Genomic DNA, 24,919 nt, shown 5'->3' with positions numbered 1-24,919 from the left:
CTCCAACACCACAGTTCAAAAGCATCAATTCTTCGGCGCTCAGCCTTCTTCACAGTCCAACTCTCACATCCATACATAACCACTGGAAAAACCATAGCCTTGACTAGATGGACCTTTGTTGGCAAAGTGATGTCTCTGCTTTTGAATATGCTATCTAGGTTGGCATAACCTTCCTTCCAAGGAGAAAGCGCCTTTTAATTTCATGGCTGCAGTCACCATCTGCAGTAATTTTGGAGCCCAGAAAAATAAAGTCTGACACTGTTTCTACTGTTTCCCCATATATTTCCCATGAAGTGGTGGGGCTAGATGCCATGATCTTTGTTTTCTGAATGTTGAGCTTTAAGCCAACTTTTCACTCTCCACTTTCACTTTCATCAAGAGGCTTTTGAGTTCCTCTTCACTTTCTGCCATAAGGGTGGTGTCATCTGCATATCTGAGGTTATTGATATTTCTCCCAGCAATCTTGATTCCAGCTTGTGTTTCTTCCAGTCCAGTGTTTCTCATGATGTACTCTGCATATAAGTTAAATAAGTAGGGTGACAATATACAGCCTTGACGTACTCCTTTTCCTATTTGGAACCAGTCTGTTGTTCCATGTCCAGTTCTAACTGTTGCTTCTTGACTTGCATACAGATTTCTCAAGAGGCAGGTCAGGTGGTCTGGTATTCCCATCTCTTTCAGAATTTTCTACAGTTTATTGTGATCCACACAGTCAAAGGCTTTGGCATAGTCAATAAAGCAGAAATAGATGTTTTTCTGGAACTCTCTTGCTTTTTCCATGATCCAGCGGATGTTGGCAATTTGATCTCTAGTTCCTCTGCCTTTTCTAAAACCAGCTTGAAAATCAAGAAGTTCACAGTTCACATATTGCTGAAGCCTGGCTTGGAGAATTTTGAGCATTACTTTACTAGCGTGTGAGATGAGTGCAATTGTGCTCTAGTTTGAGCATTCTTTGGCATTGCCTTTCTTTGGGATTGGAATGAAAACTGACCTTTTCCAGTCCTGTGGCCACTGCTGAGTTTTCCAAATGTGCTGGCATGTTGAGTGCAGCACTTTCACAGCATCATCTTTCAGGATTTGGAATAGCTCAACTGGGATTCCATCACCTCCACTAGCTTTGTTCACAGTGATGCTTTCTAAGGCCCACTTGACTTCACATTCCAGGATGTCTGGCTAATCCAAATAACTTCAAAGTCTACAATTTAAAATACTTAAAAAAACAGTTTTAAGGACCTGGCACTTCAGTGACATTTTCATGGCTCCAGTGGTCAGGAGTGTGCTGGACTATCCCCTCCAAAGTAAAAGACAGGTCTTGTACCTTCTACCACAAAGGAGGAGATATAGTGCCTTCTTTAGGTTCTGGGGGCACAGTAGGTATCTTTGGGTTCTGGGAGCAGTATGTTATACACCTAGGAATACCCCTAGCTTTGAATAGGGCCCAGAGCAGGAAAGAGCACTTCAATAGGTCAAGGTTATGGTGCCAGCAACCTTGTCATTGGGCCAAATGGTTGACACCTAAGTACATTGGAAATGTCAGTCATGGGGCTCACGAAATCATAAATTGGGGCCAGACCAGCAGCAGTCTGTCAAAATGGTTCATCTGTGATCAAGCCAGAGTGTGACCAGAGGGCATGAGCACACAGCATTGTCACTCTGTAGAGTTCACAGGTGTTGCTGCTTCAGCTCATATGTATAACCTTATTAGGGATCTTCCATCAGCTGAGGGAGGGTGAAAAAGCCTGAGCTTCCTTTGTCAACAGTTAGTCTTGGTCACGTGTGCAAGTTAAAAATAAACAGCAGTTGCATTATAGCTACAATCCGAGTTGCCCTTGAAAGATAGTGGAGAAGGAAAATCTTCCCAATGGAAAAATGTGTTAGAGATACATCAAGTAATCCACATGGCATGAAAATAGAAGTGGCTCAGCTAGTTTCAAGTATGAGTTCTGTTAAATTAAAGCAGAAATAAGACAAACTACTTCAAAACACAGTTTGATTAATGGATATAATGCAATTCCAGTCAAAATCTGAAAAGATTTTTTGTCTTGAAAACTCATATTGAATAACCAAGAGAAACTTGACATAAAGAGAGAACAAATACATTATCTGATTTCAAGATTTATTATAGAACCACAATAATGAACCCGCTGGGATATAGAAACTGAGTGGGGCCCTGTGGGGCTCCCAGGCACTGGGATCTTTTTTGTGCCCCATTCCTTATGGGCAAGACTCCAGCCTCCATGACCTTCCATGAGATCTAAAGGACAGACAGGAACAGTTGCTAATAAAGGGAAGAGCAGCCAAGAAAACACCTGAGGCAAGATTAAAGGAACCAGAGATGCTCATAAAGATTAGGAGACTGTCCACCTGAGATTAAAGGAGTGTAGACTCTACACTGTCTCCTCTGGAGGTACGGGTCAGCAGTGGACTGCCACAGGGGCCTGGGCTCTGAGTGCAGCAGACCTGGGTATGGCATAAGTCCCCTTGGGGGAGGTCGCTGTCAACTCCACCACAAAGCCGCCAGAACTTACACAGGACTGGGAAACAAACGCTTGGTGAGCACAAACAGAACCTTGTGCACACCAGAACGCAGGAGAAAAGAGCAGTGACCCCACAAGAGACTGACCCAGACTTGCCCCTGAGTGCCCAGGAGTTTCCGGCGGAGGCATCGGTTGGCGGTGGCCTGCTGCAGGGCTGGGGGCACTGAGTGTAGCAGTGCATGCATGGGACCTTTTGAAGGAGGTTGCCATTATCTTCATGACTTCCACCATAGTTTGGCCCCAGGCAAATAACAGGGCTGAAGAATTGATTTTTTATTTTTGGGGGCTCCAAAATCACTGCAGATGGTGACTGCAGCCATGAAATTAAAAGACACTTACTCCTTGGCAGGAAAGTTATGACCAGTTGAAACAGTATATTAAAAAGCAAAGACATTACTTTGCCAACAAAGGTCCATCTAGTCAAGGCTATGGTTTTTCCAGTAGTCAGTCACGTATGGATGTGAGAGTTGGGCTGTGAAGAAAGCTGAGCGCCAAAGAATTGATACTTTTGAACTGTGGTGTTGGAGAAGACTCTTGAGAGTCCCTTGAACTGCAAGGAGATCCAACCAGTCCATCCTAAAGGAGATCAGTCCTGAGTGTTCATTGGAAGGACTGATGTTGAAGATGAAACTCCAATACTTTGGCCCCCTAATGAGAAGACTCATTTGAAAAGACCCTGATGCTGGGAAAGATTGAAGGCAGGAGGAGAAGGGGATGACAGAGGATGAGATAATTGGATGGCATCACTGACTCAATGGACATGAGTTTGAGTAAACTCTGGGGGTTTGTGATGGACAGGGAGGCCTGTCATGCTGCAGTCCAAGGAAAAGAGTCAGACACAAATGAACTGAGCTGAACTGAAATAACAGGGAGGGAACACAGCCCCATCCATCAACAGAAAATTGGATTAAAGATTTACTGACATGGCCCCGCCCATCAGAACAGGACCCAATTTCCCCCTCAGTCAGTCTTTCCCATCAGGAAGCTTCCATAAGCCTATTACCCTTCTCCATCAGAGGACAGAGAGACTGAAAACCACAATCATAGGAAACTAATCAATCTGATCACATGGATCACAGCCTTGTCTAACTCAATGAAAGTATGAGCCATGCCGTGTAGGGCCACCCAAGACAGATGGGTCATGATGGAGAGTTCTGACAAAATGTGGTCCACTGGAGAAGGGAACGGCAAACCGCTTCAGTATTCTTGCCTTGAGAACCCCATGAACAGTATGAAAAGGCAAAAAGATAAGACATTGAAAGATGAAATCCCAAGGTTGGTAGGTGCCCAATATGCTACTGGAGATCAGAGGAGGAATAACTCCAGAAAGAATGAAGAGATAGAGCCAAAGCAAAAACAATACCCAGTTGTGGATGTGACTGGTGATAGAAGTAAAGCCCGATGTTGCATAGGAACCTGGGATGTTGGGTCCATGAATCAAGGTGAATTGGAAGTGGTCAAACAGGAGATGGCAAGAGTGAATAACATTTTAGGAATCAGTGAACTAAAATGGACTAGAATGGGTGAATTTAACTTAGATGACCATTATATCTACTACTGTGAGCAAGAATCCCTTAGAAGAAATGGAGTAGCCCTCATAGTCAACAAAAGACTCTGAAATACAGTACTTGGATGCAACCTCAAAAACAACAAAATGATCTCTGTTCAGTTCCAAGGCAAACCATTCAATATCATAGTAATCCAAGTCAATGCCCCAACAAGTAATACTGAAGAAGCTGAAGTTGAATGGTTCTATGAAGACCTACAAGACCTTCTAGAACTAACACCCAGAAAAGATGTCCTTTTCATTATAGGGGACTGGAATGCAAAAGTAGGAAGTCAAAATACACCTGGAGTAACAGGAAAATTTGGCTTTGGAGTACAGAATGAAGCAGGGCAAAGACTAATAGAATTCTGCCAAGAGAATGCACCAGTCATAGCAAACACCCTCTTCCCACAACACAAAAGAATACTCTACAAATGGACATCACTAGATGGTCAATACTGAAATCAGATTGATTGATTATATTCTTTGCAGCCAAAGATGGAGAAGCTCTATACAATCAGCAAAAACAAGACTGTGGCAAAGACCATGAACTCCTTATTGCCAAATTCAGACTTAAATTGAATAAAGTAGGGAAGACAACTAGACCATTCAGGTATGACCTAAATCAAATCCCTTATGATTATACAGTGGAAGTGAGAAATAGATTCAAGGGATTAGATCTGATAGACAGAGTGCCTGGAGAACTGTGGATGGAGATTTGTGACATTGTACAGGAGACAGGGATCAAGATCATCCCCAAGGAAAAGAAATGCAAAAGGCAAAATACTGAGGAGGCCTTACAAATAGCTGCGAATAGAAGAGAATCAAGAGGCAAAGGGTCAGATCCTATCCCTGTTTTAACCAGCTCAGGTTGGCAGTGAGGGAAAGCCTGTGGGGATGCCTTCTAGCTGGGCCCACGGGTGGGCCAGGCACACGGCATTAGGCCCACAATCATGCTCAAAGCCAGTGATATTTCCCATAGAACCTCTTCCCCCACCCCATCCCTGGCATGTCTCATCAGCCTTTCCCCCAGTCCCTTCCCTGTCTCTGTGCTCTTCTTCATATTGGCCGAATGTGGCCAGTCCCTTGTGTAGCTGCATTTCTGCCACTGGAAAGCATCTTTGGGAATGTAAAGGATTCTGTTCCCTCAGTGAAGAGGCTATGCTTAGCAGAGATAGGTATTTGATGTTTTGCTGAGATAGGTTAACCAGACTTCTAAGGAAACTCAGAGTGGCTTAATCATAGTGCAGAGCAATTACCTCTTGTTTTCTCTTCTTCCTGGGCCAACAGGAAACCCTGACTACTCCACCCTTCCCAGTGGTTATCGGCAGCAAACACTGATGTGGATTCATAGGTAGGGGAAGTACAGAAAACAGGTGAAAAAGAACATGCCAGGAGGGGTTAAAATATCTCCATCAGTGGAAAGCATTGGAAATTGGAAAATAAAAGAGAAAGAGCAGGAAGCCTTGGTTGCTTTATGTTTATTCAAAGTGAGAGAACCGAAGCTATCGCTTCTCTAGGGATAAGATGGAGAAAACTTCCTGGAAAAGTACCGAATTATCCAGGCTCATGTTTGCCAACTCCTAAACCTTCTGTCTCCAGCCCTCCTGAACTAACTTGTAGTTATCTGAGCATTTGTTTTCTTCAGTATGTGATGCTGTTCTCTCTTTCAGGAATGACTTTTTAAAATTCCCTGTTCCCCTAATGACCTCAAGTACTTCTGCCTCTTATAACTGTTTCATTATTAACTTCAACCTCCATTACAGTGACTGATGCAGTTACCATCTATAGGCATCTTGTAAATTGCTTGTTGAATAAATGATGGATATTCAGAAGTTTCTTGATGCATACAGAGATTGTGCTAAGTCAATTCAGTCATGTCTGACTCTTTGCCACCCGATGGACTGTAGCCCGCCAGGCTTCTCTGTCCATGGGATTTCCCAGAGAAGAATACTGGAGTGCGTTGCCATTTCCTTCTCCAGGGAATCGTCCCACTCAGGGATCAAACTTGTGTCCCTTACATCTCCTGCATTGGCAAGCAGGTTCTTTATCACCAGTGCCACCTGGGAAGTCTGAAGAAAACAATGGGATCCTCTGGACCAGCTACCCTGTTAGCCACCTGGTGTCCCCAAAGTGCAGGAGGTCTCAAAGTGTGCTCAGAGTCACTCAGTCGTGTCCGACTCTTTGCAACCCCATGGGCTATAGCTTGCCAGGCTCCTCCATCCATGGGATTCTCCAGGCAAGAATACTGGAGTGGGTAGCTATTCCCTTCTCCAGGGGATCCTCCCAACCCAGGGACTGAACCAAAGTCTCCTGCATTGCAGACAGATTCTTTACCATCTGAGCCACCAGGGAAGCCACAGTGGGGTTGAGTCTTGAGAATTAATTATCCCAGAAAGTGATATAAGCTAAGGAAGGAAATATGTCAGACAAAAGGTTAGACATAGTCTTGGAGGATAATTGCATTCAGGGTGACAGAGGAGAGCTTGAGCTGGCAGAGGCTTGGGCAGGGAGTTGGGGAGCAGGGTGGCAGTGACTGGAGATTGTGCTCTGCCCGAGAGTCTGGCAGAGGATAAGAAGGTGAGGCTGACATTCAGCCCTCTTTCAGCTGGTCAAGAGGTCAAGCTGTGTGCCACAGAGGGCTGGCTGTGACAGCTTTGAGGATGGGACGTCTTTTCTAAAGGACCCCTTGGAGTAGCTGAGTTTTTGTGATTTGCACAAAGTCCCAAGTTAGCCTTGGCCCTGGAGGGGACACAGTTCGATACTTTTAATGCCGATGTTGTAAAAAAAAAAAAAAACAAACAAAACCAAAACCCTTCCCCTTTTCAAATAAGTGTCACCACCAGAAACAGTAGGGGACCGCAGACTCTCCTGGGTGTTCTCTTTTTCTCTGTGTTATTGAGGGATGAAGAACTACTTGGTGGGTGAAGAAAAAGGGACAGATTCTCCATAGTGAGCTAGGTGGTGGCATTCTACAAATCTCCTTTTCTCCCATCCCTCTGTCATGGGTAGGTGTTAAAAGCATTACGTGAAGAAGTTCTTGGACTCTCATTGGAGATCATTAAAAGGAGCACAGATTGTCATCTTTTCTAAGATGGTTTCCATAAGGCTAGGCATGACTTTAAAGGAATACACTGACCACTTCGAATCTCTTACAACCTTGTGTTGTTATCTGAGTCTAGGATTTCAAATTTACATGTACTGAATATTCATATATTCATCAGCTTTGATTATTCTGGGGCAGAGTATGTATATTGGTTGGGTTAGTGACCCATTCATAATCACTTTTGATTTCAAGTTCTTATTAAGATAATCACAGACTCTGCTTAATTAATCCCTTTCTTGACATTATTGCTCTTGGCGTTTATTCCTACATGGGAGTTAATGCAAGGATGCTTTTCTCATGCAAAACAGTGATTCCCCTGCCCTTTCCCCTGCCATTTCATGGGGAAAGAAGAAGGCAAATAAGATGCAGTAGATGAGCAGACCAGGTAGGTGTCATTCATTCACCAAATATTTATTGAGAGCAATTATTACAGTACTAAGGAGAAGGAAATGGCAACCCACTCCAGTATTCTTGCCTAGAGAATCCCATGGACAGAAGAGCCCTGGTGGGCTGCCGTCTATGGGGTAGCACAGAGTTGGGCATGACTGAAGCGACTTAGCAGCAGCAGCAGCATTACAGTACTAGGGCTTCCCTGGTGGCTTAGACGGTAGAGTCTGCTGCAGTGCGGGACACCTGGGTTTGATCTCTGGGTTGGGAAGATCCCTTGGAGGAGGGCACAGCAACCCACTCCAGTGTTCTTGCCTAGAGAATCCCCATGGATAGAGGAGCCTGGCGGGCTATAGTCCACAGCATCGCAAAGAGTCAGACACAACAGAGCAACTAAGCACATTACGGTACTAGGTTAGGTGCCTTGGTTTCAAATCCTATTAACAGCTCAGTCTCTTACTAGCTATTTGACCTAGCCTGACTAACCATCCAGTTTTCCCAGGACTGTCCTGTTTTGGGCTTCCCAGGTGGTGCAGTGGTAAAAAATCTGCCTGCCTATGCGGGAGACACAGGAGACATGGGTTCAACCCCCGGGTTGGGAAGATCCCCTGGAGAAGGAAATGGTAACCCACTCCAGTTTTCTTGCCTGGAGAGTCATATGGATGGAGGAGCTTGGCCAGCTACAGTTCATAGCATTGCAGAGTCAGACATGACTGAGCTGGCATGCATGTCCTGGTTTCAGTGCTGGAAGTCCTGCATACCAGGAAACCTCTTAATCCTGGTTACGCTGGGACAGTCGGTCACTCCGACTAAGTCACTTGCACTTATCTATAAAATAGGGATGTTGATTGTTTTTTACATCATGACTTTGGTGTGAGGGTCAAATGAGATAATGCAAAAAATCTTTGTAAATTGTTAACTGTCATATAAACATAAAGTACTGCTTTACCTCAAGAAAACAAGAAAAATCTCTAGTAAACTACTTAACCCTCACCTAAGACAACTAAAGAGAGAAGAACAAAAACCTAAATTTAGTAGAAGGGAAGAAGCCATAAAGCAGAAATTAATGAAACAGAGATGGAGAAAGCAATAGAAAAGATCAGTGAAACTAAAAACAAGTTCTTTGAAGAGATAAGCAAAATTGATAAACCTTTAGCCAAACTCATCAACAACAAAAAAATTCATTTATTCAAACGAATAAAAATAGAAATGAAAAAGGAGAAGTTGCAACTGACATCACACAAATGCAAAAGATCATAAGAGACTACTACAAGCATGCTTTTTTTCATCCCAGGTACTTGTAGCAAAGGACTTGGATCTAGAACTGGATTGTCACACTAGGGGTGAGGCAAGTTCTGAGGGCAGGGGGGACCCCAGACTCATCAGGTACTGGGATACATTTCCACATGACCACAGAGTTTGGTGCCCAAGGGCTATGGCAATACTACATCAGAGTCCCGTAGGCAAACTGTAAAGAAGCCCAAACAAAGTGGCGATGGGTTCTGGTTGTTCTCCAGGGCATCTGTCCGCAAGTAGGTTTCAGGCAACAGCCATGGGGCAAGGAGTTTGAGGATCTCCCCATGGGAGGAAACTGGCCAGAGTTGCCCAGATGGCCTAGTAGAGGGACCTGGGGTATTGGGTGAGTACCTACAACATGAACAGGACCAAAGGGGCACCAAAGTGAGCCGTATTATCAGATGAAGATCCAAGGCTGGGGATGGACCCAGGATAGTGAGGATGACTCAGAGGCTGGGGTCACAGAGTGTGGGACTGAGGCTGGAATTAGAAGGAATATGGACTTTACTATTCTGCTGGGGACAGAGTTCTTCATGATTTTACTATCTTTTCAGAGTTTGATATTCCAGACTAGCTAACCTACATACTCCCAACTTTGTCCTTATTCATATTACTCTCTTTTTTTATATAGTCTTCTCATCACCTTTGATCTTATTTTTTATTTTATTTTTTTAAATAAACATAGGTCATTAAGATAAGTATTTAATTAATTAATTAATTTTTGCTGCCCTGGGTCCTCGTTGAGGCACAAGGGTGTTTCTAGTTTTGGCAGTCAGACTTAATTTCGGCATACAAACTTTTAGCTGTGGCATGTGGGATCTAGTTCCTTGACCAGGAATTGAACTTGCGTCCCCTGCATTGGAAGCACGGAGTCAGCCACTGGAGAACCAGGCAAGCACCAGAGCTGATTTTTTTTTTTTTAATGATATTCAACACATTTTCAATAACTGCTTGTTCTGTACCACATCTTGGGATTGATTAGCAAGTACCTTCCATGTGCTGTGTCGTGGGCACTGAGTCTCTGTGTGGCGGGTGTTATTCTGTCCACTTTCCTCACAGGGAAGTGAGGTTCAGAGAGGTTGGCTAACAAGTTTGCACTGTATATCTGGAAATTGGCATTTGAACTCAGTTCTGCTTTACTCAAAGCCATGGTCAATTCCACTAGAAGGATCTGGCATCTTAACTTGAGCCCTCAGAGATTTAATTCACGTGCCACTCCTTCATCCCTTCTCACTTTGCATTACCGGTCTTTTTTAGAAGCATCATCTTGTCTCTCTCCCTTTCCTAACCGATCATGACTGCAAGCTTCTCACTCTGACCCAAATCACCATTGGTTTGGAAAGTACCTCGAGTTAGTGTTGCTCACATCCCGGGTCTGCAAACTGTTTGTTACGAGTCCACAAAGATAAAGTACTTGGGCCAGAATGTAAATCAGCTACATCACTAACACACTGTTTAGTTCAATTGCCGCTTTCAACATTTTTCCTAAAGCAAGACTTTCTTGATGAACTGAGAAGTGCCTAGGGTTTACTTTCTGGCACAAGTTCCTTATCTCATAGCGGATCAGTAAAAACAGTGGATCAGTAAAAACAGTGGGAAGACAGACATTGATCCAGAAGTTGGCCCTGGTCCAAAGACAACACTTTGAGTAATGCTGCTGCAGCTAACATGACGTCTCCTTCTCCCTCACCGTCAACTTTGGATTATTGCAACAGTCCCGGATGGTCTCCTGCCATTTCCAAATCTGTCTGTGACACTAGCCTACTTAAAACCCTTCAGTAGCTCCCACCATCTGCTGATAAAGTCCAAACTCCTCTCCAAATTCCGGTCCAAGAGCTCTTTGTGACCTGGGAAGCTGGAGTACTCTGGCCAGCTTCCTCTCTCTTCCTCCCTTGCTCACTGGGCTCCAGCTTTACTGGCTGGTCTGCAGTTCCCCTGGCTCAGTGGTAAAAATCTGCCTGCCTGTGCAGGGGACATGGGTTCAATCCCTGGGTCTGGAAGATCCCCTGGAGAAGGGCATGGGAACCTCTTCCAGTATTCGTGCCTGGGAAATCCCATGGACAGAGGAGCCTGGAGGGCTACAGTCCATAGCATTGAAAAGAGTTGGACACCACTGAGTGACTGAGCATATGCACTGAAGCTCCCCAGATGGGCCATTTGCTCACCTCACCCTTTTGTCCGTGTTGCTCTGTCTACCTCAGTTGTTGTCCCTTCCCCTCTTTTCCTTGTCACACAGGCACACATTTTCTCCTTGACAATAGCCACAAGGAACTTGAAAGACCATATGGGAACAGGGGCGGGATTGGATAGATTATTGTTTCAACTTTTGGATTTGAATAGGTGGAGAGGGTAGGGATGGCCGGAGAGGCTGAGAATGCAGGATGGATTAGGGAGATGTCCTAGAAGGCTGTAGCGGCACAAGAGGTGATAATTGCCTGAGAGTCTGAGAGTTGGGCACAGAAAATAAGGAAATGGAATGGAGACAGGGCTTCCAACAAAACTAGGTGCTCAGTGTGGATACCTCACAGGAAGAGGGGTTATATTTCGCAAAGAGGTAGTGTGACATGTTTAACAAAGACAGTTCCTACAGAGAAAGTCCCCTGGGTGCTCTAAAAGTGGCCGCACAACTCAGGAGGACTTCTTTTCTTTAGTCATCAGAAGTATTCATGACTCTGAAAGCCTTTAAAGCAAGGAATGGCTTCTGGCAGCCGGGGGAATGGTGATGGGTTTGGCAGGCTTGTAGAGGAAGCAGTCACTATACCCAGACCCTAGTTCTATGCCCCCGGACCGTGGTGGCTGTGGACGGCAAGGATTCAAGAGTTGAAGAGACCTGGCTCCTCTCCCTCACCCAAGGGCAGGCAGGGTGGGTGAGGGCCACATCTTCTCCCTGGTCTTTGTTAGTCTCTGATAAGCAAAACCTTCAGTGGGAAGAAATCATTCCCCTGTTTTTACTGACTCAGAGAGAGTGAAATGTCTGTCTTGTTCCCACTTCCAGAAGGCTAAGATTTATGACAATCTGCAAATTGCCTCCTATAAGAAGACATGATATAAAAGGATTAACTGCCTAGCAGGTGTTTTAGTCTGATGCTGGTTCTAGAAAGACATGAATAGGAGTATGCCCATTTTATGTTATCCGCATGCTCCATGAAGACTGACTTATTCATCCTCATTGCCTGCTTGTGATGATTGTTATCCTCTTCTTTCAGCCTAGGAATCGAGACAAAGTGGGGCACGAGGGGCCTTGCCCAAGGCTACGCAGCTGGTAGAGGCTGAAATCAGGGCTCTGCTGACCAGCTCACCGGCAGGCTTCCTCTCTCAGGGAGAGAGATGCCCTGGGCCACTGTCAAGATAGCTGGCATTGACTAAAGAGAGTTGCTCGAAGCCCCAAACCTCAGGAAGACAAAAATCCAGCAAAACAGATTGATTGTGGGTCCAGTCAATGAAAATGTGTGATAAGGCAGAGAGCAGCTGGATTGATGGAGTAGGAAATGGCAGCTCACTCCAGTATTCTTGCCTGGAGAATCCCAGGGACAGGGGAGCCTGGTGGGCTGCTGTCTATGGGGTTGCACAGAGTCTGACACGACTGAAGTGACTTAGCAGCAGCAGCAGCAGCTGGGTTGAAGATCGCCTTCCAGAGCTCTCTGACAGCCACAAAACAACAGTCCAATGAATGGTGCTGATGACCTCATAAGGGAATGCTTAAACAACTTGTACATGAATGCAGAAATGGTTGCCAAGAGTTGTAATGATTTTCACACTATTATTTTATATCTGTTCAGTGCTCTTCAACTCTAAGCACTCTCACATGTACGATGATTTTTTTCATGATAGTTTTTTCAAGGCGGGAGGTTGGAATCCCTGCTAAAATGTCTCTTAAATACACAATGACTCCACAACTGCAATCAAACTTATCTCCCTAGTTATCTTGAGCTTTCCCTGTGCTCGAGCTCAGTTGATCAATTGTGTCCGACTCTTTGTGACCGCCTGTCAGGCTCCTCTGTCCATGGGATTATCCCAGCAAGATTACTGGAGTGGGTAGCCATGCCCTCCTCCAAGGGATCTTTCCTATCCAGGGATTGAACCCATGTCTCCTGTTGGTAGCTATTATGTGATGAATTGTGTTTCTCCACAAAATTTATACTGAAACTAACTTCAGCACCTCAGACTGAGACTATTTGCAGATAGGGTCTTTCAAGGTATGATTAAGTTAAGATGAGGCTCTTAGGGTTGGTCCTAATCCAATCTGATTAGTGTTCTTCTAAGAGGAAATTTGGACACAGGAAGAGACACCAGAGGTCAGCACATGGAGGGAAGACCATCTGCAAACCAAAGAGAGATGCCTCAGAAGAAACTGAATCAGTTGTCACCTTGGTCTTGGACTTCCAGCTTCCAGAACTGAGAAGATTAACTTCTGTTGTTTAAGTTACCCAGGCTATGGTATTTTATTATGGCATCCTAGCAAACTATTATGGCACGCTATTTTGAAACATCCTTAAACATTTTAGAAGTACTTATTTTCCAAACCAGAAAATATCTATATTAATCAGAAAACTTTCATATTGTCTCATCAATACATGAGAAATGGCTCACACTGAGCCTTCACCATGTGCCAGGCACTGTTGTAAATGTTCTATTTCATTTTATCCTCATGAAAGCCCTCCAAAGAAATAAGTAAGGGGGACTTACGTGGTGGTCCAATGGTTAAAATTCCACACTCCCAATGCAGGGGACGCAGGTTCGATCCCTGCTCAGGGATCTAGATCCTACATGCCACAATTAAAAGATGTCTTATGCTGCAACCTGGTGGCTCAGAGGGTAAAGCGTTTGCCTGCAATGCAGGAGACCTGGGTTCGATCCCTGGGTCAGGAAGATCCCCTGGAGAAGGAAATGGCAACTCACTCCAGTACTCTTGCCTGGAAAATCCCATGGACAGAGAAGCCTGGTAGACTACAGTCCATGGGATCGCAAAGAGTCGGACACGACTGAGCGACTTTACTTACTTTGTGCTGCAACTAAGACCTGGCAGCCAAATAAATATATAGTAAAAAGAGGGAGACAAAAGTGAGGGAGGAGGAGTAGTTCTTCCTTACAGTAGAATTTCAGTTAATACATGTAGAAGGAATACAGAAAACAGGAGATAGCTGTTGAGCAAACACCACAGTAAGACTCATTGCAGGTAAGAGCTGTTGACAGGCACATAATTAGTGGGTGAAAGTATGGTCAGAAATGAGATATTGGCACGGTCTCAAAGTATCTACCCAAAATTTTTTTTTTAATTAGAAAAGGGAAAAATAGTAACTTTACAGTGGAGACATCCCCCTCACACTACTTTATTCACGTAATGGAAGTTAACCTCCCCAGTAATAATAGAACAACACCATATATTCCCACATATGATGTACTGAGGACACAATATCATATTCTTGCCTGAAAGTGCATCCTTTCCATTTACTTATGAGAAAACGTGAGACACATATTGTGAATAACTGGCCTGGACTTTCCAGAAGCATCTTGGATTGGAGGTGATGAAGAAGACATGGTACCTAGTTGCAATGTGAAATTCTAGATTGGATCCTGGGCCAGAAAATCGAAAATAGTGGGGAAACTGGTGAAATACAAACAAAGTTGTAGCTTTAGCTAATGCTATTGTATAATACCAGTGTCAGTTCCCTAGTTTTGATAACTGAACCACATTTTTGTAAGATGTAGTTAGCTACCACCAGGAAGCTGGGTATAGAGAATCTTTCTACAATTTTTGCCATTTTTAAAAGTCATTTTAAGTTCAGTTCAGTTGCTCAGTTGTGTCCAACTCTTTGCAACCCCATGGACTGTAGCACTCCAGGCTTCCCTGTCTATCACCAATTCCTGGAGTTTGCTCAAACTCATGTCTATCGAGTCTGTGATGCCATTCAACCATCTCATCCTCTGTTGTCCCCTTCTCCTTGTCTTCAATCTTTCCCAGCATCAGAATCTTTTCCAGTGAGTCAGTTCTTTGCATCAGGTGGACAAAGTATTGGAGCTTCAGCTTCAGCATCAGTCCTTCCAATGAATAATCAGGACTGATTTCCTTTAGGATTGACTGGTTGGATCTCCTTGTAGTCCAAGGGACTCTCGAGAATCTTCTCCAACACCACAGTTCAAAAGCACCAGCTCAACTTTCTTTATGGTCCAACTCTTACATTCATACATGGCTACTGGAAAAACCATAGCTTTGACTAGATGGACCTTTGTCGGCAAAGTAAAGTCTCTGCTTTTTAATATGCTATCTAGGGTTGTCATAGATTTTCTTCCAAGGAGCAAGTGTCTTTAAGTAAAATATTAATAAAAACAAATATTCTGAAGCAGGTGTTATCATTATTATTAGCAGGTGAAGTAACTCACTCCGGGTTACCCAGCTTGTTCAGGCTGAGGCAAAGATGTGCATCCAGGTTGTCTGAGTCTTGAGGTTATGAAGAATCCTGTGATATATCCCCTTAGTACCTGGAGGAGACAATGAAGTTTTAGCTCAGCTTTAATTTTTCATATATTTCTGGACTTCCCTTGTGGCATGGTAGACAAGAATCTGCCTGCCAATGCAGGGGACACCAGTTAGATCCCTGGTCTGGGAAGATTCCACATGTCATGGAGCAGCCAAGACCACGTACCACAACTACTGAGCCCAAGTCTAGAGCCTGTGCTCCATGACAAGAGAAGCCACCGCAATAAGAACCTTGTGCACTGCAATGAAGAGTAGCCCCCATTCACCATAACTAGAGAAAGCTTTTGCAAAAAAAAAAACCACAATGAAGACCCAGCTCAGCCAAAAATAAATAAAAGGAAGACAATAAAAATTTTCTTTCATGATATTCTCAAAAAGGCTTTTTTCTAAATCACCCTATCTCCTATTAGTCCTCATTGCTAAGTTGCTTCAGTCGTGTCCGACTCTGTGTGACCCCATAGACGGCAGCCCACCAGGCTCCCCCATCCCTGGGATTCTCCAGGCAAGAACACTGGAGTGGGTTGCCATTTCCTTCTCCAGTGCATGAAAGTGAAAAGTGAAAGTGAAGTCGCTCAGTCGTGTCCGACTCTTAGTGATCCAATGGACTGCAGCCTACCAGGCTCCTCCATCCATGGGATTTTCCAGGCAAGAGTACTGGAGTGGGTTGCCATTGCCTTCTCTGATTAGTCCTCATTAAGGAGGCATAATTTTTGAGTTGGAAGAAATCAAAAGCTGGGTAGGGCATTGTACAGGGTACCATTACACACCCAAACTCACACACACTCACTAAGTAACAGACCTCTTTGCTTCCCTCAGAGAATTTACAAATAGCTGAGACATGAAAACTAATGGAGCAGAAAATAAGCACGAACTAAGTAATATAGAGTGTGTGAGTCTTGGGAGGTCAGAGGGGGAAATACATTTCAGTCCGCTATGATTGAGGAAGGAAGAGGTGACATTGAATTTGGGCCCTCGAAAATAAGAAGGATTGCGAAACAACGCACATGCCGTGGAGGGAGGAGTTGTTGTGGAGGAATGACTCGAGAAAAAATAGCTGGAGGTGGGAAAACCCAAAGACTTCCCCAGTGGCTCAGCAGTAAAGAATCCACTGTCCGATGCAGGAGACGTAGGAGACCCAGGTTTGATCCCTGGGTCGGAAGATCCACTGGAGAAGGACATGGAAGCCCAGTCCAGTATTCTTGCCTAGAGAATCCCATGAACAGAGGAGCCTGGCGGGCTACAGTCCAGGGGGTCGCAAAGGTTCGGACAGGGCCTAAGCATTTGAGCAGGAGCAAGCAGGGATCCTAATCTCCTGCCTTCAGAGACCGTGCAAATGCATGGATAAGCCCTGAATAAGACAGAGAATGGTGAGTGTTCTGGGAAGGCCTGCTCCACCTAAAGGCATTTTGGATTAAAATAAAATAACAAAAGCAAACACTGCTCTAGGCAAACACATCTCTGCTGACCAGATTCCGCCCAAGGGCAGCTGATTCGAGCCTGCTTTCTGATGCAAGCGAAAGCGTTCCTGGCTACTGCGATAGAGGACATAACTCATCAAGAGATAGGGGAATTATTTGTACTAATAATTCTGTCTGTTCCTCAAAGCTGTGTGTAGCCAGGTGGGTCAATTGTGGGATGCTCAGGGTTTTACTAAGAGCTAGGCTTGCGGTTTCACTGTTGTTAGGACACTACTGCCACCTAGTGGCCACTGGGGCTGTGGCAGCACCGACAAAAAGCAACAGGTTTGCTTTCTATATATGGTGCTTTCCTCTTCCAAATGTTTGTCCTGTGACTCATGCTAAAAAATATCCAGATAAGCTCATAATCCTTTAATAGTGTAAGCTTTCACTCACGGTGAGGGTTGTTATTGCCATATAATCAATACTGTGATAATGAGGCTTGTGGTTTTTTATTTGGTGTCCGGTCAGCAAGTTTTCTCTGTCACTGATGTGCACATGTATGAATGGTATCTCTTAGGCATAGCTGTAGAAGTTTAATAAATGTATGATCTTCTCTGTTGAAGGGATTATATTTGAGGACTCATAAAAAAAAAAAAAAACACTGAAGACAGAATCAAGAGATTTATGTATATTTGTTAGTTGCATGGCTTTGAGCCACTGGGCTTGAAAAGGTTCAGCAGTTCTCTTAACTGAATCCCATGGTGGGGGTTGGGGTGGGGGGCATGCTTGGAGGAGTTTCAGGGGTTTGAAAGTCCTGAAGGATATTCATCTGGGGAGGGGGTGGTTAGAGTGAGTAGAAGAAGGGGCAAGGTGAGATCCTGCCTGTTCCAACTAGAACAGCTCCACTATTAAAAAAAAATGTTAAAAATAGGTGATCCAAGGACATTATTCAAAATCCAAGAAGTACAAAAGAATATGCAGGCAAAAATCTCCTTGCTACTCTGTCCCTATTCCCCACGTTGTAGGAAACCAAGGTCACTATTTCTTATCTTACTAAAGATGACCCACCCCTGCCCTTGTTTTTTCACCTCCTTTCTTTTTCATTTTTATTAATTTTTTTCTTTTTATTCTGGCTGCACTGCACAGCATGCAGGATCTTAGTTCAGGAATCTTAGACCAGGGATGGAACCATGACTCCTGAATTGGAATGGTGGAGTCTTAACCACTGGATCTCCAGGAAAGTTCTTCACTCCTTTTCTTTCACTAACACAAATAGCAATACAGCATTCACACCGTTCCTTGGTGCTGCTTATTTATTTTATATGTTGGACTTGCATGCAAAATTTCACTTATATTTCCTGAAACTGAGACTATCTATCCATAAAATATTTAACTAGCTTATCCATAAATCTTTTTCACTAGAGCATTTCATGATGCTTAAACCTATATTTTTTATTTGCTACAAAATGAATGATTCATAGACTTGTAGCTGTGCAGAGACCAAGAAATCACTTGAACTTTCTCTTGGTGTCAGGCCTCTGAGAGGCAAGAGGAAAGAGACCTCCAGGAAAGGGCCTGGTTCGGTGTTTTCAGTTCTAAGGATGTTTGACTGCTGTGACCACAGTGGTGATTCACAGTTAGCAAGGCATGGGGGGAGCAGAGCAAAGATGCTACTCAGACTCTGGGAACATCACCAGCAGTAAAAACAATCTGAAGGATTGAGAAGGACAGAGCCAAGGGAGGACCAGTCAGAGCGGAAATCTTGCTAAGGTTAACTGGAGATGAACTCCTCATTCCATAGATCCACTATGATAAAGTCTCTTCTTCCTTCACATAGAATCAGATTCTCCTTAGAGAATGGCTCTCAGTCCTTATTGCATGTGAGAATCACCTGGGAGCTTGCTTCGTGCCCACAGTCAGGGTCCACCTGCAGGGATTCTGATTTAATCTGCAGTGTGTGGGGCCTATGGTCTGGTATATTTGAAAAGCTAGGATACAAGTCCCTAACCTTCTTGGCACCAGAGACTGGTTTAGTGGAAGACAATTTTTCCACAGACTGGTGAGGTATTGGGAGGTTTGGGGATAATTCAAGTGCTTTCGGAGAAGGCAATGGCACCCCACTCCAGTACTCTTGCCTGGAAAATCCCATGGATGGAGGAGCCTGGTAAGCTCCAGTCCACGGGGTCGCTAAGAGTCGGGCACGACTGAGCGATTTTACTTTCACTTTCCACTTTCATGCATTGGAGGAGGAAATGGCAACCCACTCCAGTGTTCTTGCCTGGAGAGTCCCAGGGACGGGGCAGCCTAGTGGGCTGCCGTCTATGGGGCGCACAGAGTCGGACACGACTGAAGCGACTTAGCAGCAGCAAGTGCTTTCCATTTACTGTGCACTTTATTTCTATTGCTATTGCATCAGCTCTACCTCAGAGCATCAGGCGTCAGATCCCGGAAACTGGGGACCCCTGCCGGAGGTGATTCTAGAGGCAGCCAGGTGACAGAAGAGCTGTGGATCATCTGTGAGGGCCAGTGATTCAGTTCCTTCCTCCTCCAACAGGTGGTTGCTCTGGGCAAACGGCCAGATTCCTTCTTGAATTCCTTCCCTTCCTCTCCTTTTTTTTTTTTTTTTTTAAATTAAATACACTCCATATTTTATAGATTTTATTAGTTTTTTTCCTGATGTCATTTTTCTTTCTTTTTTTTAAATTATGAAAGTATGATAACACATTTACAGGAGTCTTGGAAAATACAGGGCAATGTTACATATAGTTCCACTGTATATTATAATGATTTTTTAAAATAAATTAAGATTTTTAGTTGGAATGTCAGTATCTAACTCTTAAAAATTAATAGAATGAATATATAGAAAAGTACGATATAGTAGACCTGAAAATCACCTATTCAATGTAATTAAGATTTATACAATTTTCACACAAGAGTAGGATACAAATTCCACTCAAGTTCCCATAGACTATAAAGTAGGAGACACTTCACCCTCTCCTTTTTCTATAGCATTGCCACTGTCCTGACTGCTGTTTTTTGATACTTATCAGTCTCCTGGCCATATAAAATCACTTGCTTAGATTCGGCTACAGAAGAATTTACCCGAGTGCTCTTGTTACTGAATCCAAGCTCAGTCAGCTCGTCCCTTGACCGGCCAATTAACCTGAGAGACAAGGTGTTAAGTCAGGGAATGTGACTATTCAGAATGCCAGCTGACTGAGAAGACCGCTGTTGACTGAGAAGACAGCAGACTAAAGTCTCAAAATAATCCGTCTTCTCAGGGATCTAGATGCCAGGTTCTTTTATAGGACAGAGAGGGGGAGGAGTTGAAGAAGTAAAGACCATTACCTTGCAAATATCTCCTGGAATGGCTGACCTCAGGGAGCTGCTATGCTGTGTTGAGTCGCTCTATCGTGTCCAACTCTTTGTGAGCCCATGGACTGTAGCCTGCCACGCTTCTCTATTCATGGAATTCTCCAGGCAAGAATGCTAGAGTGGGTTGCCATGCCCTCCTCCAGAGGATCTTCCCAACCCAGGAATCAAACCCAGGTCTCCTGCATTGGCAGGCTGGTTCTTTACCAGCTGAGTTGCAAAGAAGCCCCACTTCAGGGAGGGGATCTGTTAATTTCTTCAGGCAGAGGGGCAGGGTTCCTGAGCAGGTTGAGTGTTGTTCAGTCTCTAAGTCAGCCTTGTCTGACTCTTTGTGACCCCATGGACTGTAGCACGCTAGGTTTCCCTGTCCCTCACTGTCTCCCAAAGTTTGATCAAACCCCTCTCCGCTGAGTCCAATCATGCCATACAACCATTTCATCTTCTATTGCCTCCTTCTCTTCCTGCCCTCAATCTTTCCCAGCATCAGGGTCTTTTTTAATGAGTTGGCTCTTCCCATCAGGTGGCCTAAGTATTGGAGCTTTAGCCTCAGCATCAGCCCTTCCAGTGAATATTCAGGGTTGTTTTCCTTTAGTATTGACTGGTTTGATCTCCTTGCAGTCCAAGGGACTCTCAAGAGTCTTCTCCAGCACCACAATTTGATAGCAGTTCTTGGATGCTCAACCTTCTTTACAGTTCAATTATCACATCTGTATATATGACTACTGGGAAAACCAGGGGCTTCCCTTGTAGCTCAGTTGGGCAAGAATCTGCCTGCAATGCAGGAGACCCAGGTTTGATTCCTGGGTTGGGAAGATCCCCTGGAAAAGGAAATGGCAACCAACTCCAGTATTCTTGCCTGAAGCATCTCATGGATAGAGGAGCCTGGTGGGCTACAGTCCATGGGGGTTGCAAGAGTCAGACATGAATTAGTGACTAAATCATCACTATTGGAAAAACCATAGCTTGACCATACTGACTTTTGTTGGCAAAATGATGTCTCTGCTTTTTATGTATGATTATTGTAACAAAAACAATGAAAAACAAAGTTTAAAATTAAAGAAACACATCCAGCTTGGAGTCAAAATTGGCTCTTCCCTGTGCCACTCTGGCCCATCAAGTTCTAGGTCAGTGGTTCCTAACAGCATCGGCACTACCTGGGAAATCCTTAGAAAGTTAAACTCTTCAGCCCATCTCAGACCTACTGAGTCAGAAACTGAGGTGTTTTTGAAACTGCTTACCTCAGATTGGGACTTGAATCCACGTGCTGGGACTCACACCCAGCCAAAACCTATGGTACCTGGTTTCAGGACCTAACGAAGCTCAGGTTCCTGATGTCTCATTGCAGAAAGAATTCAGTGAGAGACAAAGTGATAGGTAAGAAGTGGATTTATTTAGATTTGGAGAGAAGCACACTCCACAGACAGAGTGTGGGCCATTGCAGAGGGTGAGTGTGGCTGAGAAAATGGCATGTTAGTTTTTATAGGCTGGGTAATTTCATATGCTAATGAGTGGGAGGATTATTCTAACTATTTTGGGGAAGGGGTGGAGGATTCCAGGATTTGGGTCACCGCTCACTCTGGTCTTTTGACACTGCCTGGGAACTGTCATGACACCTCTGGGTGTCATTTCACTTGCTGATTGAGGATCGAGGTCTAGTCTTGTCAGCCACCTTGGTTTGATTCTAATTGGTTTATGTTGTGTCCTTGGGCTCTGTCATTCTTTCAAAAGTTGTGCCTCTTTCCTGCCTGTTACATTTTGATAATATCAGCAATATGTGCTTTGACAAGCCCTCCAGGTCACTGTGGTGTATCTCAAACTTGAGAGCCACTCTTCTAGGGCCAGCTCTAACCAGGACAGGGAATTATTTTGGTAGCCCTGGACTTCCAGCTGGTGGTGTTCAGAATTAATTGTGGGGCTATGACTGTTCTGGGCTTCCTCAGTGGCTCAGTGGTCAAGAATTTGCCTGCAATGCAGGATCTGCAGGAGACATAGGCTCGATGCATGGGTGGGGAAGGAAATGGCAACCCACTCCAGTATTCTTGCCTGGAAAATGCTATGGACAGTGGAGCCTGGTGGGCTACAGTCCAGAGGGTCACAAAGAGTCGGACACAAATTGAAGTGACTGAGCATGAACTTGGCTGTTCTATCTTGAGCCCTGGTGGTGTTATCAAAAGCTCAGCCTCTCTGTACATCACTGCCAAATCAAATCCTGGAGACAGGGCATGGCAACCCATTCCAGTATTCTTGCCTGGAGAATTCCATGGACAGATGAGCTTGGTAGGCTCCCATGTGTCCACAGGATCACAAAGAGTCAGACATGACTGAGTGACTTAGAGAGAGTTACTTTGCCAGGCAAAGGGAGACACACTAGGCTTCTGCCTTGAAAAACCATGTGTCTCAACTCCAGAGAACTTGGTGAGGGTTTTTATAACAGTGGGTCAAAGGTGGGGTTCCTGACAAGATTAGAGTGGGAGCAGGGCTTGCACTCCGTTATCTCGGGTGTCACTCTCCTAATCTTGATGAGCTTCTCTGTTCCGTTTAATCTTATGTCAGGTGATTTCTTGACTGCTCCTCCCTTGAATCTGCCTTTTGGAACTCAGGGAAGGTCAGGGAAGCTGGAGTCTTGCCTATGAGAAATGGGGGACAGAAAGGCCTCCATGCCCTGGAGCCCCACAGGCCCCTGCTCGATTTCTGTGTTCATCTTGGGCACCCACAGGCTAGGCCTGCTGGGGTCTTCCTCTCAAATCCCCATCACTTCCATTCTATGTTGGTGCTGGAGGGTCCACCCGGCTTCTTTCTCTGTTTCTCTCCACCTCAGCTCTTCACAAGGCTGAGCTCTTTCCAAGTTCAGTCCATGAATCTGAATCCCTGCCACCTCTTCCCCCACTAACTCCTGACCCTCTGAGAGATCTCTCAAATTCCCCTGAGACAGAAATAGATTTTGCTCAAGAGGGCTTCCTGGAAGAGTTTATCTTTATAGTCTGTAGCCTCTCATGAGAGACTGCCCAGCAGAACTGATTCTCCTGTTGTTGGTCTGCTGATGACTCATTTGGTGCCCTGAAGCCTGATTTCTTACGTTATTGGTGCCTACTTTTTCTCTACAGAGATAGTCAGTATCAGATATGGTCATCAAGTTATGCAGACTGATGTGTGTTTTTGCAATCCTGGACTTGGAGCATTCCAGAGCGTTGTCCTTCAAAATACTCAGCTGGGGAAATGACCTATTTATTCTAACAAAGCCGGGTTGTTCTGAATATGCCAGGAAGTGCTCTCCTGGATCTGGTGCAATCCTGAGTCTGATGTTTATGTTCCTCCATCGTCCGGTTTCATCTTCCACCACCATCTCCCAAGTGCCTGTTGCCCCAACCACAGGACTATTTGTTTCTTGAACTCACCCTGCACTTTGGCTTTGCTGCGATTTTGTTATTCTTACTCCATTTGGAATATTCCTCCCATTCCTTTATTTGCATATTGATTCTAGTTATCCCCCAACTACCAGATAAATGCTGCTTTCCCTCTTCCTCCAACCAAACTAAGGACTCAGTCTCTTCTCACACTTCAGATATTTCACTTTTTCACGCCAACCTGTGTAAGTACTGCCTTAATGTGTAAGTTTCCTGACTTCAGGGACCACGGAAACCATCCATTCCCCCTTTAGCGCCCAAGAGAGTAAGAAACAAGAGCTCTCCATAACACAGTTCCTTAAGGAACCACATAAGAAAGTCCATCTATTAGCTTTAATAAAGATGGTATTGTACCCTGTCTGATCACATACCTTAGTCACCAGAACTTGAACCAAAGTACTCTGGGCAATTTTGCATAATCACATACTTCGAAGGATAAAGATTGAATAAATTTTAGAAATAATAAAAAGGTGTGTTCCTGTGTGCTAGCAGCTGGAACCAAGTACATACTACTACTTTAAAGTAATAGTGAAACTACTTAGAAACTACTTTGAAGGGCATAGCATTCCTTTTGGTTGTTAAAAACCCTTCCTTTTTCTTGACGCGTCTTCTGTAATATTACCACTCTTTGTCTTTTTAAGGAGTTTGAGTGCCTGAGACAGAGAAATGGTACAAAGTCTAGCACCATCTCGGAAAATACAGACAGATGACCTCAAGTTTCTTTACATAATATTATTGAGTCTCTGTGGTTTCAATTTTTTGACCACCAAAAGGAGGAATTGGATTTGATGAGCCTGGCGACAGAAGTAGCTCTGGGAAATGCAATACAGTTGAAATTTTATGCTTTGGTTGGAAAGGAGTGCCTGATGCCACCCTTGGGAGTTTTCTTTGTGGTGTTTGGTCTTTTCCCTTTTTGTGGGTTGTCTCTCATGAGCATATTTTCATTCCCCTGTTTTCCTTCCGAGAATCTAAATCAGTCCTGAGTCATGCTTGCTGTGTTTGGACTACCAGCCGAGTCTGCCGCACTGTAAATTTGTAGTTCCGCCATGGTGGAGAGTTGCCCCTCCCCCACCCTCCAACGACCATGGTACCTACATCAGAACCCTCCAACTCTCCTCCCTGATATATGACTCACCATTTCCTATCTTGGTGCTGTCTTCCTTTTTCCTCTCTTGTACACCAAAGAGAATATTGTCCTTTCTTTATTGGAAAATTTCAATCTCTTCTTTACCTATTCCAGGACTGATTGAAAATCCTCTTCTTCCAGGAACACTCCTCTGACAAATTCAAATGCATTTAAATCAATTCCTTATTATCTATTGTTTGAAATTTTATACATTCAATTTAGAAGATTTATTTTACAATTCCTTTTGTTGTAATTATTCTGAGGTGG

This window comes from Bubalus kerabau, chromosome 6, assembly GCF_029407905.1.
Source record: "Bubalus kerabau isolate K-KA32 ecotype Philippines breed swamp buffalo chromosome 6, PCC_UOA_SB_1v2, whole genome shotgun sequence".
NCBI classification, from domain to species: domain Eukaryota; kingdom Metazoa; phylum Chordata; class Mammalia; order Artiodactyla; family Bovidae; genus Bubalus; species Bubalus kerabau.
The sequence above is the reverse complement of the archived record's forward strand: the minus strand, read 5'-3'. Positions refer to the sequence as shown.